Source organism: Castor canadensis, chromosome 11, assembly GCF_047511655.1.
Source record: "Castor canadensis chromosome 11, mCasCan1.hap1v2, whole genome shotgun sequence".
NCBI lineage: Eukaryota > Metazoa > Chordata > Mammalia > Rodentia > Castoridae > Castor > Castor canadensis.
In genome coordinates this window covers 100,412,512-100,424,389 of record NC_133396.1, presented here as the reverse complement: position 1 = coordinate 100,424,389, position 11,878 = coordinate 100,412,512, and positions in this window count along the sequence as shown.

Genomic DNA, 11,878 nt, shown 5'->3' with positions numbered 1-11,878 from the left:
CCTGGATAGCTTTAAGGATTTTACCCTGTGTTCCATGTGATAACCCTCCCTCTCCCCAAAAAAGACATAAATACTGGTTTCTGGTGGTCTAGATACAAATAGAATTAGAAGTCTCAATCCTCTTGAAAATGTTGTCAAAGAATTGGTGGAGAGGGTACAACTCAGATTTTGTTTTTTAAAATGGATGGGGATCCAGGGCCTGAAATAAATATTCATACTTTATATTAACCACCAAGACATTGGTGGACAAGGATGAGGAGAAATGGTTCAGGCTGGGAGCTGCCTTGCTCTATCCTTGACAGGCTTCCTGCACAGGAGATGATGGAACCTTGTTCTCAGCATTAGCCCTTTTTTTTGCCTCAATGGATGTCTCTCTGGCAGAGGTTTCAGGTGGTACCTCAACACCTTAAACCATGAGCTGTGCTTACAAGTACAGCAGCCCTAAACTCAGAAGCCCATTCCCTTACCGTCCCTGGAACACGTAGATGAGGCAACTTCATTCTGTTCTTGTCCCTGCAGTCTGCTCCACAGATTCCACTGTCCACACACCAAGAACAAAATGTTTATGGTACAGCAGGGGAGGGAGAAATCCACTCTGCCCTACACCTTCGTGTCCCAAGATGAGAATCAATCTCAGAGCTTCACAAATGCTAGGCAAGAGTGGTACTATTGAGATACACTGCCAAACCCCCTTCTTAGTTCTTTTGTGGGTCTTTTTTTTTTTTTTTTTTGGCAGCACTAGGGTTTGAACTCAGAGCATCATGCTTGAGCTACTCCACCAGCCCTTTTTTGTGATTTTTTTTTTTTTTTCAAGATAGAGTCTCAAAAACTATTTGCAGAGGCTGGCTTAGAACTACAATCCTCCTGATCTCCACCTCCTGAGAAGCTAGACTTACAGGTGTGAGCCACCATTTATCTGGCTGGATTTAGGAACCTAAGTAATGTAAGAGTTAATTAGAAAGAGAAAAGCACAAAGTTTATTCAATTTACATGTACATGGGGATCTTTAGAAGAGAGTAAAGTCTGAAGAAATGAGCAAAGTGTGATGCTTATATACCTTTTAGACAAAGACCAATAAATTTGTGAAGAAATGACAAGATAAATGGATATCTGGAGCAGGAGAGCAAATTCTAGGAATGTTACTAGGAGATATATTGAAGGAATACTTCAAAGAGTTCATTTATTTAGGTCCTCTGCAGCCCCAATTTCCAGTCTCTGGTGAACAAAGCTATTTTCAGCCTTGGTATGTGAAGGACATCCCTCCCAGAAGACTCCATGGGCCAAAATGCTTTCAGAAGTTACAGTTCTTCAAGGATTTCAGCTGGAAATAACCAATATACCAATTCAGCATAGTATGAGACGGCTCCTCATTAACTCCTTCAGTGCCAGCATTTAAAAATTCAGTACTTAGCTGGGTGTGGTGGGGTCACAGGAAAAGGGTGTAGGGTGAGTTGTATCCCAATAAGAGGATCCTCCACTCAATTCCCCACTTTTCCCCTCCCCCACACCCAATGCGCTTGAATAGAACCATAGAAAAAATTTCCAAGTGATTCACAAAAGACACTCACAAGTTAAGATTTATTTAGCAAAGAAGAATTAAGCAGGGAGAAACAGAAAGGGAAAAGAAAACACCCATGACATACAGAGAGTAGAAGCTAAGCGCTCAATGTGCAGTCTACACCCCCAGAGTATTTATATCAAATAGGCTAGCATGGAAGAAGTTTGTTTCTGGATAAGAAAGTTTTTTTGGTGGTACTGGGGTTTGAACTCAGGGATTAATGCTTGCTAAGCAGGTGCTCTACCACCTAAGTCACTCCACCAGCCCTTTTTCATATGGGGTATTTGTGAGGTAGGGTTTCACAAAGTATTTGCCTGGCTGACTTTGAACCAGTGATCCTCTTGATTTCTGCCTCCAGAATAACTAGGACTACAGCTATAATCTTTAATCATACTATTGTTAGGGTGTTTTGATGTTATCCCCCAAGCATGGAGACATTGAATCTAGGGTGACCTTACAATCAAAATGTTTTGTTTTGGCAGGAAGGGGGTGGGGGAAGAGATTAATGAGTGCTATAGTAAAACAAGAAATGTTACCTGGAGACCAGAGAAGGGTCATCTTAACGCAGAGGTTAGAGCAGCCAATGATATGACATGTGAAAGCCCCTTTGTTCTCAGGGCTCAGCCTTTGGACACCAGTCCACTGAGTCACTGCTAGTTTGCTTAATAAACTTGCTTCCTGAAAGCTTTGGTGCCCTCTCAGTCTCTGTCTGAGCCCTCCTGCAACATTTCTGGGGCCTGCCTGGGATTTGGAAGGTGGCGTTTTCACCTCCTTGTCATCAGCTTAGCATCCCCAGCCTACTGGGAGGGCCACCCCTACCATGGGAACATGTTGTTCCAGGAGAGGGAGCCTCTCTCCAGCAAGCTGATAAGGCAAGTTCCAGTTGCACAAAGGAAACTGGAAAGGCTCAGGAACCAACCTGGGAGCCCCACTCATCAGAATGGTAAGAACCGGGTTCAAATTCAGGCCTGCCTCAGGAAGCAGAAGGGGAATCTGATCAGCTCCCAAAAGGCACCCTAGTAACCACCCTTTTGAGGAGTGAAACCATGTCTTTCAGGTTCAGGGAGCAGGGTGGAAGTACTGTGCTGTGTGAGTGTGTAAAAGTGCGAGCCTGAGACGTAGCCTGGTTATGAAGCAAGTGTGGAGTCCTGATCCATGGGTCCATGGGGAACTCATATGGTCTAGGGTAAGCCCTAACAGGGCCTCCAGTCTGGGGCTTATACAAACTCATTACGGCCAAATCCCCACGAGGGGAGTGGCTGGAGATGGACAAAGCAAGTGGTGTTATTTGTTTTTCTCTGTGTGCCGGAAAAGAGGATCTCTTACCTCCTCTCCACAGCCCTCATCCCTTCTGTCTTTGTCTCTGTCTAGAAGTCTGGCAAACAGGAGGAATGGGAGGAAGTCAGAGTAAGAATACCCCCCCCAGAACTTTAAGAGGGGATTTAATGGAGATTACAGGGTCAAACTGACTTCTGACAAGCTTAGGACATTCTGTGAAATAGACTGGCCTACTTTAGGTGTAGGATGGCCCTCAGAGGGGTCATTAGATAAGGTCATAGTCAACAGAGCTTTCTGCAGTGGTTGTAGGGGAGCCTGAAACACCCAGATGTTTACTTATATTAACGGCTGGCAGGATGCAGTCCTCAGTCAGCCCATGTGGCTAAAGCCCCACCTAGAGAAAGCCCGTAAGCTTATGGTAGCCAGGGTGGCAGCAGCTTCCAAGTACAGGGGAAAATGTAAACAGCCAGAAAAGCCCATATTAATGGGGTGCCCCGAGGAGTCCCCGCCCCACCTACCTCACTCCCGGTTATGTGACACTGTACAGATTAGAGAATTTCTAGGAGCTTCAGGTTTCCGCCACAGCTGGATCCCCAATTACTCTCTCTTAGCAAAACCCCTTTATGAAGCCACAAAGAGGGGAGAGAACAGGAAACCATGGTATGGGGAGGGGGAAAAAAGCCTTTAAAAAAATTTAAGAGGGCACTCACAAACGCCCCTGCTCTGGGCCTGCCAGATATGATAAAGCCCTTCTTCCATGAGAGACTGGGAGCTGTAGGAGTTTTGACCCAGCTGCTAGGTTCCTGGCACTGCCTGGTGGCCTATTTACCAGAACAACTTGATGCAATTTCTTAAGGCTGGCTACCCTGCCTGTGCACCCAGGCAGCTACAGCCATCTTGGTGGCTGAAGCAGTCAAACTTACTTTGGGACAAAAACTCAGTTGGAGTTCCCCACTCTATTTTGACTCTCATGAAATATAAAGAAAATTATTGGTTAACAAACTCCTGAATAGTCAAATATTAAAACATGTTAAGTGAAAATCTGAGTGTCTGGCTAGACATTAAGACTCTAAACCCAGCCACCCTATTATGGATTAATTCAGACCCACTGGAGCATGACTGTTTAGAGATTATGGATGAGGTGTTCTCCAGTCAGCCAGCTTGACCAACCAGCTCATTAGTTACCTGGACATTGAGTATTTCATGGATGGCAGCAGCTTTGTCCAAAAAGACACACATTTTGCTGGATATGCAGTAGTGACTCTGGATGCTGTCATTAAAAACATGACCACTGCCAGTCCAGACTTCTAACCTGGGGGGGAAAAGTGTTAAATATGGACAAAAAATTTTAAAATTGCTAAAAGCTGTATGGGCCCCTAAGAGAGTAGTGGTCATGCACTGCTGAGGGCACCAGAACACAACAGCTATTCTGGGAAATTGAAAGGCTGATAGGCAAGCCAAGTGAACAGCCCTCACAGGAGGACAGACCTCAGCCTCACTGGCAGCTGCCTTGTTCCTGTGTCCCTTATCTAAATGGGACCCATGGTATACTTCATAAGAACAGGCTTGGTTTAAGACTGAAGGAGGAAATTTTTACCAGACAAATGGTGGAAGTTTACTGATGGCCACATTGCCACACTTGAGTCACTGGCTCCCACGTTTGTCAAGCAGTTCCATGAAGGAACTCACTCAGGGCAGACATCTCTAGAGACCACTTTGGCCCAGTATTTTTTATGTCCCCAATCTCTCCAACATAAGTAAGACAGTATGAAAGGTACTATCTGTATGTCAGAAACAATCCCTGATATTTGCTGGTATATATCTTCTCAGGATGGATAAAAGCCATCCCCACTCAGACTGAGAAAGCCCAAGAAGTGGCCAGGTGCCTGTTAAAGAAAATCATCCCTGGATTTGGAATATCTGTGTTTATTGGGTCAGACAATGTGCCACTGAGATGGTACCATTGATTGCTAAGAGATTAAAAATAACTTAAAAGCTACACACAGCCTACCACCCCCAGAGTTCAGGAAAAATAAAACATATAAACAGGACTCTAAAAATTACAATCAAAAAACTATGCCAGGAGACCCACCTACAATGGGATCAGTTACTGTCCATAGTCTTGCTCAGGATTAGGTCAAGCTCCACCAAGCAGATGGGTCTCTCCCCTTTTGAAATCCTTTTTGGGCACCCACCCCCTTTAGTCAAGGGCCTGCAAGGGGACCTTAAAAAAACAGGTGACCTCACCCTGAGACAACAGATACAGGCCCTCTGTTGACTCTCAAAAATCAATGACTAGGTAAAAGAAAGACTCCCCGTTAACTTGACAACTCCCACACACTCATAAACCAGGGGATGCTGTTTGGGTAAAGGAATGGAACGTACAGCTGCTAAAGCCCCACCAAAAGGGGCCCTTTTGTTGTTGTTTTGTCCATCCCCACCACAGTTAAGGTAACAGAGATCATTCCTTGGATCCACCACAGCCGAGTGAAACCAGCTTCCATCAAGTGGGAGTGCATTCCTGACCCAGCCTCACCATACAAAAAAAAAAAAACACCAGCGTCTTTCCCTGACAGGACCGTGCTCCCAGAGACATAGTAAACCACAGACGATGAGACATCAGCCCTGTTCTAGTCACTCTGGAAGGGCAACCATGGGGGGCTACCATGTGGAAGGATCTACAGGTTAAATGACAAGTACATATGCCCAAAAGATGACAGTGGGACATCCGGTTGTGCATACTATGAACAACTCTACTGCCCTTACTGGGGTTATAAAAGGTGGGCAACTTGGCTTGAAGGGGAGGTCCATACCTCACAAAAAAGGGAAACAACCCCCGACTGCAGTCTTAGTGCCTGTAACCCTATAAATTTCACTATTTTCAACCTCAATGAAACAGGCTGGGAAGTTGGGGAAAAGTTTGGCATTTTAATCTATGGAAAGGGAACAGACTCCTGTACTTTGCCACATTTTCATCTCATCATGATCACCCATGAGAGCTCCTCATACCAGGTCTTTCACTCTTTTTTTTTTTTTCTTGTCTGTTATTTTTTTTTCTTTTATTATTCATATGTGCATACAAGGCTTGGGTCATTTCTCCCCCCTGCCCCCACCCCCTCCCTTACCACCCACTCCACCCCCTCCCTCTCCCCCCCACCCCCTCAATACCCAGCAGAAACTATTTTGCCCTTATTTCTAATTTTGTTGAAGAGAGAGTATAAGCCATAATAGGAAGGAACAAGGGTTTTTGCTGGTTGAGATAAGGATAGCTATACAGGGAGTTGACTCACATTAATTTGCTGTGCATGTGTGTGACCTTCTAGGTTAATTCTTTTTGATCTAACCTTTTCTCTAGTTCCTGGTCCCCTTTTCCTATTGGCCTCAGTTGCTTTTAAGGTATCTGCTTTAGTTTCTCTGCGTTAAGGGCAACAAATGCTAGCTAATTTTTTAGGTGTCTTTCACTCTTTTTACGAGATACAAAGTGAGTTTCCCATCTCAGTTACAACCAAAAACCTGTTTCTCTCACTACCTGAGTCCATAACACAAACTCTGAAGGTAACTTTGTGTTATGTTTGTGGAGGAAAAAATATGAGACCATTGGCCATGGGAGGAAAAAGAGCTAAACCCACAAGAGCCCATCAAGGAAACCACTTCCCTAGCCACAGGGAGAGCATTTGGCTCCTAAAAACCTCTATTATTTGGAATTACTGTAGCTCTCATCCAAAAGGCCAATTCTCCACCCGATAGGGGACTTGGTCTGCTTGGGACAAAAGTTTTACAATGACACTACCCAATTACACAGAGCCCCAACCTCACCCGTTGTTACTGTAGTGCTAACTTCCCTACAATAGCCTGAAATAATCTCAATCTGAATAGTTGCTGTTTATAGATTAATGACAAGATGAAAAAGCTCACTCATGTCCCTGTGCAGACATAGAAGGGATGGAGCCCCAAAGATCTATTTGGGAGCTAGTTCTCAACCCTAGGTGGGTTCATGACCTTAATAGGGACAGTGTTCCTTATCCTAAGAGCATGCCTGATGTTACCCTGCCTAATCCCCCTGCTACTCCAGTCTTTATCAAGATGATGTCTTTGACCCAGAAGTGGGTCTAAGTATCAAAAGAGGGAATGTGGCAGGAAGGCAGGGAGGGGGAAGAGAGATTAATGAGTGCTACAGTGAAACAAGGAATGTTATCTGGAGACAAAAGAAGGGTCACCTTGACCCAGAGGTTAGAGTGGCCAATGAAATGACATGTGATTATGTATAGGACAAGCTGCACCCACCCCCATTTCTGCAACCTGCTCTAAATGATATACAAGGAAAGCCCCCTTTGTTCTCGGGCCTCAGCCTCTGGACATGAGTTCACTGAGTCGCTTCCAGATTGCTTCCCGAAAGCTTTGGTGCCCTCTCAGTCTCGTCTGAGCCTGCAACATTTTGACAAAGGTATTGTAATTTTTTTTTCCAGTACAGGAGTTTGAACTCAGGGCCTTGAACTTGTTAGGCACGGGCTCCTCCACTTAAGTCACACTACAGCCTTTTTTTAAATTTTAGTTAATTTTTGGATAGGGTCTCACATTTTTGCCCAGGACTGGCCTCAGACCTCAATCCTCCTACTTATGGCTGCCAAGTAGCTGGGATCAAAAGCTCAAGTCATCGTGCCCAGCTTGTTGGATGAGGTGAGGACTTGCTAACATTTTTTGTCCCTAGGCTGGCTACAAACCAAGATCCTCCTGATCTCTACCTCCCAAGTAGCTGAGATTACAGATGTAAGCCCTGTCTTCTTATAACTTTTGTGAGCATTCTCTTTGGTCAAAGAATTACCAAGGGCTGGTGAAGTGGCTCAGGTGGTAAAAGCGCCTGCCTCGCAAGTGTAAGGCCTTGAGTTCAAACCCCAGTGCCAAAAAAAGAAAAAAAACTACCAAACCAGGCACTCTGAATTCCAAGACCACATTATTACTCATTGAAGAAAAGTCAAAGAACTATTAAATACTATAACTCACTTAATATCTAAAAGAGAAGTGACAAAAGAGATGCATGTGTATACTTTTTATTTTTGTCCCATTCAGAGTTTGAGACTAGATATTTACTTATTCACCATTTACTGAGCTGGTAGAGTAGCTCAAGTGGTAGTGAGCCTGGTTAGCAAGCATTGAGGCCCTGAATACAAGCCCAAATACAGGAAAGAAGGAAAGAGTTATTGCATGGTTATTTCCACATCATTTGCTCCAAGAATTAACTAGAAAGAGAAACTGAATTTAAGTGCACTAACAGTATCAGTCTCCCCAGCGGTTACACCACCCTCTGACAACACTTCCCATTGCTTCCTTTCCAGCCAGCTCTCATAGTTAAACCTATTCACTCCTTTCCAGCCAGCTCTCATAGTTAAACCTATTCTTTTCTGGCTGCTTCCACCCACTGTGTCTTCCTTTCTCCCCAGGGATGTTACAGACCTGGACCAAAGGAAAGTTTTTTGTTGTTTTCTTTAGAGTGCTGGAGATTGAACCCAGGGCCTTGCACCTACCTGGGAGGCAAGCTCTCTACCACTAAGCTACATCTCCCACCCTCCAAAGGAATCTTAAAAGTCTGCATTAGCAGACTGCAAAAGCAGCTGAGTTAGCTGCATATTTTTTTTCAGTACTGATGTTTGAGCTCATAGCCTCCTGCTTGCTAGGCAAGCTTGAACCATGCTTTCAGCAAGGTCCTGAGTTCAAATCTCAGTACTTCCCCCTCAAAAGGGGGAAAACCAATTATGGCTAAATCACCTTTTGCCGACCCATTACCTACTTTTGTACAGCCCAGTTGAAAATTTGTCTTTTTTCCCCCTTTTTTTGTGTGGTACTGGGATTTGAACCCAGGGCCTTGCAGTTGCCAGGCAGGTGCTCTACCACTTGAGCTACTCCACATGGCTCCTTTGGCCCATTACAGAAAGTCACCTCCTGGCCTGGAAAGTCCAGACAGCTCTATACAAGGCACTGCAGTGATTTACAGATCTTGCCTAATTTACATCTCAAAACTACATAGGTGTTATCGTTTTTATTTTTTGGCAGTACGGGGGTCTGAATTCAGGGCCTCATGCTTGCTAGGCAGGTGCTCTATCACTTGAGCCACTCCACCAGCCCAATCACTATTTCTAAATAAGACAACTGAGACTGAGAGATAAAACTTTGCTAAGATCATAGAGGTCTGGAACTAGAGCCCAAAACTGGAACTCTCCCCTCCTCAAACCTGAATTATCACTCTCTTCACCCCATTGACCCTAATTTTTCTTCCTAAGGCCCTCCATCCAATACCTTCAAATATCTAGACTTTGTCTTGCCTCAATCAATTCTCTAGACTTCTCCAAGTTTCTATTTTGCAGCTTTAGGTCCCTTCACCACCAAAATCACTTCCTTTGGATTTGTGTATTTTTTTTTTTTTTGGCAGTATTGAAGTTGAACTCAGGGTCTTGTGGAGGCGCTTGCCACCCTGCGCAGCCCTTGGTTGAGATGGTGGTCTTTTGATAACTTTTTGCCTGCCTGACCTCACACCTCGATCCTCCCAATCTTTGGAGTAGCTAGGATTACAGGCTTGAGCTACCACACCTGGTGGACATCCTCTGAATTTGTCTATAATCCTCTTAACAATTGACATCTATGAGAGCCATGCAGGATATAATGCTATCAGCATTGTCTATCTGAATAGTCTGCATCTCTCCTACTTTCTACCAGATTTGAGTTTTTTAACCCAAAGGCAGAATCTTAGATTCAATACTATGGAGTCATTCCTGCTTACTGGGATCTTTTTGAATCCTTGTTCTGCAAGCTGATATTGTCAGTCTTCCTAACTCCTTGCCACCCATATATAGGCCTTCTGATTTTCATCTGGCCAAAATGCACTGACATATCTTCTTTATTCCAGAAGATGGCACTCATAGGTCCTCCAATTTCTCCTTCTTTTGTGGTGCTGGGAGCCCTAAGAGGACTCTGCTGCTTAGCTACACCTTCATCCTGGGCTTCCATTTTATCAAAAGCCTCACATTTAGTAATCTGGCTTATAGATCCTTCTAGGATGGCAGACTCATGTGAGATTTAGTCACTTCCAAGGAAATGCTAGGCAGACATTACTTTTTTTGGAGGGGGTGGTACTGGGGTTTGAACTCAGGACCTCACACTTGCTAAAATGACACTGTCTTCATCCTTTTTTGAGTTGGACATTTTTGAGATATTGTCTGGGCTGGCCTTGAACCTCAGTCCTCCGGATCTCTGCTTCCCAAACCAAATTGCTGGAATTACAGACACAACCATTGGCGCCCAGTGGAAATTACTTTTAATGGCCTCTAAACCCTCAACCTCCCTTTTTACCCAACTTAGAAAAAGCTTAGTCTGTTCCCAGCTCCTTCTCTTCCTGCACTCCTTTCCACTCAGGGACAGTGAGCAGGACACAGGGTATCCAACCTCTCCTCCCCAGCTCTCTTAATCCCAGATCTACCACTTGCCTACTGGTGGCAGGAACGTTCCTTAGCATCTCTGTGCCTCTTTTCCTTATCTCTGAGGTAGGGTAATAGTGTCTAATAAGAAAACCAGCTCCATTTCACATCAATTTTCACAGTGCTACGATGGGGAAATGAGGAACTTTTTAAAAAAGATGTAAATTGTGCTTTTTCCTTCATTTGTATTTGTCCACTTTGTCCCCATGCTCCATGGAACATACTGTCCCTTCATTCAGAGTAAGTCCGTTTTCTTCCATTATCCCTTCCCCTGGCGATAATCTGGAGATTCAATTAAGAAACAGATATGGGTCAAATCAGGTTCTGGGCCTGTAAGGCAGAACACATGCTTCAGTACTGGGGTTTCAACCCAGGGCCTCATACTTACCAGGCAGTGCTGTTCTGCTATCAAGGGCTGCAGGTGTAGCTCAAGTGTTAAAAGTACCTACCTAGCAAGTACGAGGCCTTGACTTCAAAACCCAGTACCACTAAAAAAAGAAAAGGTAGCTATTAAAGCTGCTCACAGTGGCACGTTCCTATAATCCCAGCACTTGGGAGGCTGAGGCAGGAATTCTGGAGTTTGAAGCTAGCTTGAGCTATATACCACAACCCTACCTCAAAAAATACACACAAAAAGTTGTACGGATATCTGGAAGGATATGCAGAATTTCAGGATCTAAGTAAACTCAATGTGAAAAATAAACATTTATTACAAGGATCAATTTTGATATCCTAAAATGAAAGCTGACACCGTATTTCCCAACTTCAAGGCTGTTAACTGACTCATACTCATCACAAGTGAGGAGCTACTCAACTCAAACACACAAGAGTCATGAATCACCCATTCTTGTGGCCTTTAATCCATCTCTCTCCCACCCTGTCCTCCATGACACAGAACTGAAACAACTTTAAAAATGTCATCCTTACTGAACTATTTCATAATCTTCTCTTTTATTATCTTAGTAGAGTTTATTTCCTCTAGTTTCACTTTTTTCCCCTTCCTTTTGGGATATTTATTATTTATTTGTTTGTTTATTTATTTATTGGGGCTTGAACTCAGGGCCTACATCTTGAGCCATTCCACCAGCCCTTTTTTGTGATGGGTTTTTTTGAGATAGGGTTTGGCTATTTGCTGGGGGTGGCTTTGAACCATGATCCTCCTGATCTCTGCCTCCTGAATAGCTAGGATTACAGGCATGAGTCACCAGCACCTGGCCTTTGGGACTCTGAGTGTGTGTGTGTGTGTGTGTGTGTGTGTGTGTGTGTTCTGGGGATTGAACTCAGGGCCTCCCACCTGTAGGCACTCTACCACTTGAGCCACTCCACCAGCCCATGGGATTCTTGATAGAAAAGGAAACTATAACAATAATATAATTAAAAAAAAAAAAGAAAGAAAAAGAAAAATCAATTCAGTTAGGGGTTTCTAGATAAAAATACAGAATATGGCAAAGTGGCATTTAGTATATTCCAAAGAAAGAAATAAGCAAAAAAGCAAAATCAAATCCTTTATTTGCCCTCTTACTAATTAACAGATTGGGACTGAGTGTGGTAGCACATGTCTGTAATTCCAGTACTA